The sequence below is a fragment of the Cyclopterus lumpus genome, chromosome 12 (assembly GCF_009769545.1).
Source record: "Cyclopterus lumpus isolate fCycLum1 chromosome 12, fCycLum1.pri, whole genome shotgun sequence".
NCBI classification, from domain to species: domain Eukaryota; kingdom Metazoa; phylum Chordata; class Actinopteri; order Perciformes; family Cyclopteridae; genus Cyclopterus; species Cyclopterus lumpus.
Window position 1 is genome coordinate 1473467 of NC_046977.1, and position 7500 is coordinate 1480966.

The following is a 7500-nucleotide window of genomic DNA, read 5'->3' on the forward strand; positions in this document are numbered from 1 at the left end:
GTGATTCCTCCACCCTTATAACTCAGCTTCCTCCTGCCCCTGAAGGCATCTCCTGTCCATGCTGCAGGTATTCAGATCGAACCAGACCGGACCGGACCAGACCGGACAGGACCGGACCAGATCGAACCAGACCGGACCGGACCAGATCGAACCAGACCGGACCGGACCAGATCGAACCAGACCAGACCGGACCGGACCAGATCGAACCAGACCGGACCGGACCAGATCGAACCAGACCAGACCGGACCAGATCGAACCAGACCAGACAGGACCGGACCAGATCGAAACAGACCGGATCGATCCAGACCGGACCGGACCAGATCGAACCAGACCGGATCGAACCAGACTGGACCGGACCGGACCAGATCGAACCAGACCGGACCGGACCAGATCGAACCAGACCAGACCGGACCGGAACAAATCGAACCAGACCGGAACGGACCAGATCGAACCAGACCGGACCGGACCAGATCGAACCAGACCAGACCGGACCAGATCGAACCAGACCGGACCGGACCAGATCGAACCAGACCAGACAGGACCGGACCAGATCGAAACAGACCGGATCGATCCAGACCGGACCGGACCAGATCGAACCAGACCGGATCGAACCAGACTGGACCGGACCGGACCAGATCGAACCAGACCGGACCGGACCAGACCGGACAGGACCGGACCAGATCGAACCAGACCGGACCGGACCAGATGGAACCAGACCAGACCGGACCGGACCCGATCGAACCAGACCGGACCGGACCAGATCGAACCAGACCAGACAGGACCGGACCAGATCGAACCAGACCAGACAGGACCGGACCAGATCGAACCAGACCGGATCGAACCAGACCGGACCGGACCAGATCGAACCAGACCGGATCGGACCAGATGGAACCAGACCAGACCGGACCGGACCAGATCGAACCAGACCGGACCGGACCAGATCGAACCAGACCAGACAGGACCGGACCAGATCGAACCAGACCAGACAGGAGCGGACCAGATCGAACCAGACCGGACCGGACCAGATCGAACCAGACCGGATCGGACCGGACCGGACCGGACCAGATCGAACCAGACCGGATCGGACCGGACCGGACGCATTCAGTGTGCCACGCACTTGCTGTGGAAGCTCTTTTGTTCAAGGTCGAGCTTCCCGTCTCCAGTTGAGTGCCCGTATGTTTTTATTAGATTCAATGTCTCTCTTAGTTTTCCTGCTGTGTCCATCCAGCTGCTTGAACCCTCTATTAAAACTACGTGTGTGACTTCTCCCTTCGTCTCTTAATTATCTGTTCCATTTATTTCTTTGTTCGAGCCGCCCAGCGTTCTGTAGCCCAGATATCATCACCCCCTCTCTCCATGTCGGTCTGCCCCCTGAATAGACTGCTGTTGCTGGGGGGCTCATGTCAGCGAACGACTGCCATGGCTCTGATGTATGCTTGTGTGTGTGTGTGTGTGTGTGTGTGTGTGTGTGTGTGCTTTAGTGACATGCCGCTGCTCACAGCCCCTGGAGGCCCCCCCTCTGCCACAGATATCCCTGCGTCATCATAATGCATCAGCTACACACAACACGAGGACCAGGGGTTATGTGGGTCATGAGGGACGCTGACAGACAATGGGAGGCTGAACGTGCTGGAGGCCATCATGGATGAACACCAACACGGAAAGAAAGAAGGGGGACGGAGGGATTCAGTGGAGGAGGAGGACGTTCCTGACGTTACGGTGCCGCGCTCTGAGTGCTCATCACGTCAGAGATCCCAGATCAGTGGTTAAGAGCACGGAGCTGCATCTCTGAGCCGTTCACCCCAGATGTTTCCAGATGTTTCCAGATGTCCTTTGTGACGCCGCATTATGCCTCACCTTGAACGCTCATTCGAGTGCGTGTCTCTGGTTTTATAGCACTCGCTGTACATGTCACTAAAATGGCTGTAATCAATATTGTTAGATTAACATTGGAAGACATGTGGAAGGATGTATTTTGCAGATAATCATCCCCCAACTGGCGAAGAGCCAAAAACAAGAGTATTTATTACACAAAATGCTCCATACTACAACACATCAGTGGGAAACAGGAGTAATGTTAACTAGTATGCAACCGTTAAATAACTTCATTCATAATGTTGTTATTTAATGTGAAAGTTTGACCTTTGAGGGATATGAAAGTCTGACTGAGGGGCTTTTAATTAAATCTTTGCTCTGTTTCTGGCCACGCCTCCCAATTAGATGTGATGTTATGCTTTAATAGTGCATTAAGCGTTATAATTTACCATCAAAGCGTGTTTAAAGGGCCACATTGCATCCATTCACATGCTCTCTCAGCCTTTAGTCACGGCATAGGACATGCTATTAATATGATCTATGGAAATAATAATTATTATATGACTCTCTCTTGCTTTGCCCGCGTAAAACACCTCCTAAGATAATTCACGTGTATTGGGTTTATATGTTTTATTCTTTAAATTATATTTAAAAAACTAAATATGTAAAACTACACGTCCCGTCTGTATTTCTTTTTAAAACATTTTTTTTAGCCAGCCAGATCCATCAGACGCCAGGAGGAACGACGAAGAGGAACGACGAAGAGGAACGATGAAGAGCTGGAGCGTGACACCCACCTCGGCAGACACCCACCCGACCAGCAGCGACAGCAGCCGCCACCCTGAGGTGCAGCCACCCGGGCATGTGGCAGCGGAGGAGGTGTAACCACGGCAGCCGGAGAATGCCCTCTGTGAAGTAAGTAAGGTCTTTCATCCTTCCCGTCGCCCTCGGCAACGCGCCGCATGGTGAGGCTCAACCGTCACCAGGCTGTGAAGTCGGCTTCAGACGGGAAAAACAGCTTTTTATGAAATGTAGTTCGGTTCGTGAAATATTCATAAGGAGGACCCAGATGTCCCGGGTCATTCTACTCTACTCTACTTCTACTCTACTCTACTCTACTTCTACTCTACTCTACTCTACTCTACTCTACTCTACTCTACTCTACTCTACTTCTACTCTACTCTACTCTACTTCTATTCTACTCTACTCTACTCTACTCTACTTCTACTCTACTCTACTCTACTCTACTCTACTTATACTCTACTCTACTTATACTCTACTCTACTCTACTCTACTCTACTCTCCTTATACTCTACTCTACTCTACTCTACTCTACTCTACTTATACTCTACTCTACTCTACTTCTACTCTACTCTACTCTACTCTACTCTACCTCTACTCTACTCTACTCTACTCTACCTCTACTCTACTCTACTCTACTCTACTTATACTCTACTCTACTTATACTCTACTCTACTCTACTCTACTCTACTCTACTTATACTCTATTCTACTCTACTCTACTCTACTTATACTCTACTCTACTCTACTCTACTTCTACTCTACTCTACTCTACTCTACCTCTACCTCTACCTCTACTCTACTCTACTCTACTCTACTCTACCTCTACTCTACTCTACTCTACCTCTACTCTACTCTACTCTACCTCTACTCTACTCTACTCTACTCTACTCTACTCTACCTCTACTCTACTCTACTCTACCTCTACTCTACTCTACCTCTACTCTACTCTACTCTACCTCTACTCTACCTCTACTCTACTCTACTCTACCTCTACTCTACTCTACTCTACTCTACCTCTACCTCTACCTCTACTCTACTCTACCTCTACTCTACTCTACTCTACTCTACTCTACTCTACTCTACTCTACATCTACTCTACCTCTACTCTACTCTACTCTACTCTACTCTACCTCTACTCTACTCTACTCTACTCTACTCTACTCTACCTCTACTCTACTCTACTCTACTCTACTCTACTCTACTCTACTCTACTCTACCTCTACCTCTACCTCTACTCTACTCTACTCTACCTCTACTCTACTCTACTCTACCTCTACTCTACTCTACTCTACCTCTACCTCTACCTCTACTCTACTCTACTTATACTCTACTCTACTCTACTCTACTCTACCTCTACTCTACTTATACTCTACTCTACTCTACTCTACTTATACTCTACTCTACTCTACTCTACTCTACCTCTACTCTACTCTACTCTACCTCTACTCTACTCTACTCTACTCTACTTATACTCTACTCTACTCTACTTATACTCTACTCTACTCTACTTATACTCTACTCTACTCTACTCTACTCTACTCTACCTCTACCTCTACTCTACTCTACTTCTACTCTACTCTACCTCTAATCTACTCTACTTCTACTCTACTCTACTCTACTCTACTCTACTCTACTTCTACTCTACTCTACCTCTACTCTACTTTACTCTACCTCTACTCTACTCTTCTTCTACTTCTACTTCTACTTCTAGTTCTACTTCTAGTTCTACTTCTACTGTACTTCTACTTCTAGTTCTACTTCTACTTCTAGTTATACTTCTACTCTACTCTACTTCTACTCTACTTCTAGTTCTACTTCTAGTTCTACTTCTACTCTGCTCTACTCTACTTCTACTCTACTATACTTCTACTCTACTTCTACTTCTACTTCTACTTCTACTTCTACTGTACTTCTAGTTCTACTTCTAGTTCTGCTTCTACTGTACTTCTACTCTACTTCTAGTTCTACTTCTACTCTACTCTACTTCTACTGTACTTCTACTTCTAGTTCTACTTCTAGTTCTACTTCTAGTTCTACTTCTAGTTCTACTTCTACTGTACTTCTAGTTCTACTTCTACTTCTGCTTCTACTGTACTTCTACTCTACTTCTAGTTCTACTTCTAGTTCTACTTCTACTCTACTCTACTTCTACTCTACTTCCAGTTCTACTTCTAGTTCTACTTCTACTTCTACTCTGCTCTACTCTACTCTACTCTACTTCTACTCTACTTCTACTCTACTTCTATTCTACTTCTACTCTGCTCTACTCTACTCTACTTCTACTCTACTTCTACTCTACTCTACTTCTACTCTACTTCTACTCTACTTCTACTCTACTTCTACTCTGCTCTACTTCTACTCTACTCTACTTCTACTCTACTTCTATTCTACTTCTACTCTGCTCTACTCTACTCTACTCTACTTCTACTCTACTTCTACTCTGCTCTACTTCTACTCTACTTCTACTCTACTCTACTTCTACTCTACTTCTACTCTACTTCTACTCTGCTCTACTTCTACTCTACTTCTATTCTACTTCTACTCTGCTCTACTCTACTCTACTTCTACTCTACTTCTATTCTACTTCTATTCTACTTCTACTCTGCTCTACTCTACTCTACTTCTACTCTACTTCTATTCTACTTCTATTCTACTTCTATTCTACTTCTATTCTACTTCTACTCTGCTCTACTCTACTCTACTTCTACTCTACTCTACTCTACTCTGCTCTACTTCTACTCTGCTCTACTTCTACTCTACTTCTACTCTACTTCTACTCTACTTCTACTCTACTTCTACTTGCCTCCATCGACCCCCCCGCCCTGCGATACGTGTGCGTGATGCCGTTGTAATCTCTGTGATTTGATTGGCTGTTGCCAGAGATAAGAGGGAGTAAGGGGGGTTTCCTCGCCCCATTCGACGCTCCGCAGTTAACTCTAAATTAATCCTTGACGGTAAGTGTCATATTCCCACATCGGCATAAGATTCACGAGGCATTGGTTATCTTTATTGGAACAGTCAGTACACAAGTCTCGCGAGTTATTAAATTGTCTGGAAATTGGATTTGCGAGTCCGCCGTGAAACCGCTTCACACATAAATTGTTCAACTATACATCGCGAGTTAAATTGGTTGAACGAGCACACGGGGGGGCCGCGTGAAAATGAAATATAGAGATGAGCAGACGGGGAAAAAACGACTTAGTATTCAACGGCGGTCCAAGGAAAGCGTGGCCGAGCTGTTTGCAGTGATTTATGAGGCTGAATATGTCCGATTTGTTCTTGGGAGCTGAAGCTGCCGTCTCAGTTTAATAGTGATGCGTCTCGATGTTCCTAACGTTATACGCCGGCTCCGAGTTCAGTTAAACCTACACGCCCATCAAAGGGAGCGTTCTGATCATGGGGATGCATTTAGAGAGCAAGAAGAAGAAGAACCAGTAAGTGAGGATAATCCTTTAATCTTTCCTTTTTTCAGGGCTGTTTTTGACAGTTGATGTGGGCTGTACCTGCAGGCTGGTTACAACCTCACACACACCTGAACAACCCTAATGTGAAGCACGGTGTTTGATTTGGAGAGCTGTTTGTCATTTGTTTTAGGCTCTTTGTGGTGTTATACTGGATTGAAGTCTGCATCTTTAATCAAGTTCAGACAGGTATTATAATATGAAGTAATATCTGATCTTATTTCCCCTATTTTCTATGTCTACGTCTCTCTCTCTTCCCCTGTGTGTTACATGACTTTTAACTTATTGTGCTGCATGGATTCATCATCCTATAATGTGCTGTTTATAAGCATTTGTTAATATAAAAAAACCCACGCTGCATCTTTTCCATATTCATCATGTTTGTAATAATTCAGCTTCGGGTGCCGAAGGCGACTTGTGCAGCCGGTCAGAGCATCAAGGAAGAAAAAGTGAAATCAAGCAATATCTGGTGGAACTCCCACATATGAAAGATATGGCTATTGCCGAATACATAATTTTATGTTGCTGGAGGAGATGTCCAACACACACTCATAGCATGTATAAGAGTGAGGAAATACTCTGAAATACTATTTGGATTTTTCTTTTCATTCTACAAGCGTTAATAAAACTGAATCAATGCGCAGTAAAATAACACCGGAGTCAAATATGCACAAACGTGCTTATCACATTTATTTCCTGGAGACGTACACTAACCCTTACTGATTCACCCTTAAAATGTAATGATTTAGTTTTTATATTTACTGTATTGTCCCCATATGGAAGGCAAGTCCCCACAATGTGACTGTGTAAACAGATTTATGTCCCCACAACGTGGGTAAAACACTCCCACACACACACCGCTCCACAGAAAGCCGCCCGACTCTCAAAATGTAATTTCTTTTGACTTGTTTGTCCCCTTTGTGCCACACAAACAGAGAGACACCTCTATGCATTAAAAATGAAATGAGTTTGCTTGGCTTCTATGAATGATAATAATGCTGTTTAACTGTTTGCCCCCCCCCCCCCCCCCTCTGGCAATGCAGTCCCCTGGGGTTGTGTGAGTGCCACTGAAGCATTAACGCCAAGTAAATGTCATCCAGGGGGATAAAACACTCTGTTTTTCTTTTAATGGATGCATTGAAAATATAATCATGAAACATAAATGTTGGTTCTCTGATGCAACATCAATGACCTTATTCCCCTAAAACGGTCTTTGGATTATGTTGGATCAAAACAAATACAGTTATATAGAAAACTCTATAATTACTGACTGTACCTTGCAACAACAAAAAGCCGTCTTTTATATGCGCATTGAGACCCGGGGACATCATTATTTCAAATGAGAGATAATATGAGTCACCACAAAGTGAGCAGTAAAATGATGGAAAGTGACATTTTGAATAGGTGGATTAATTTTTAAT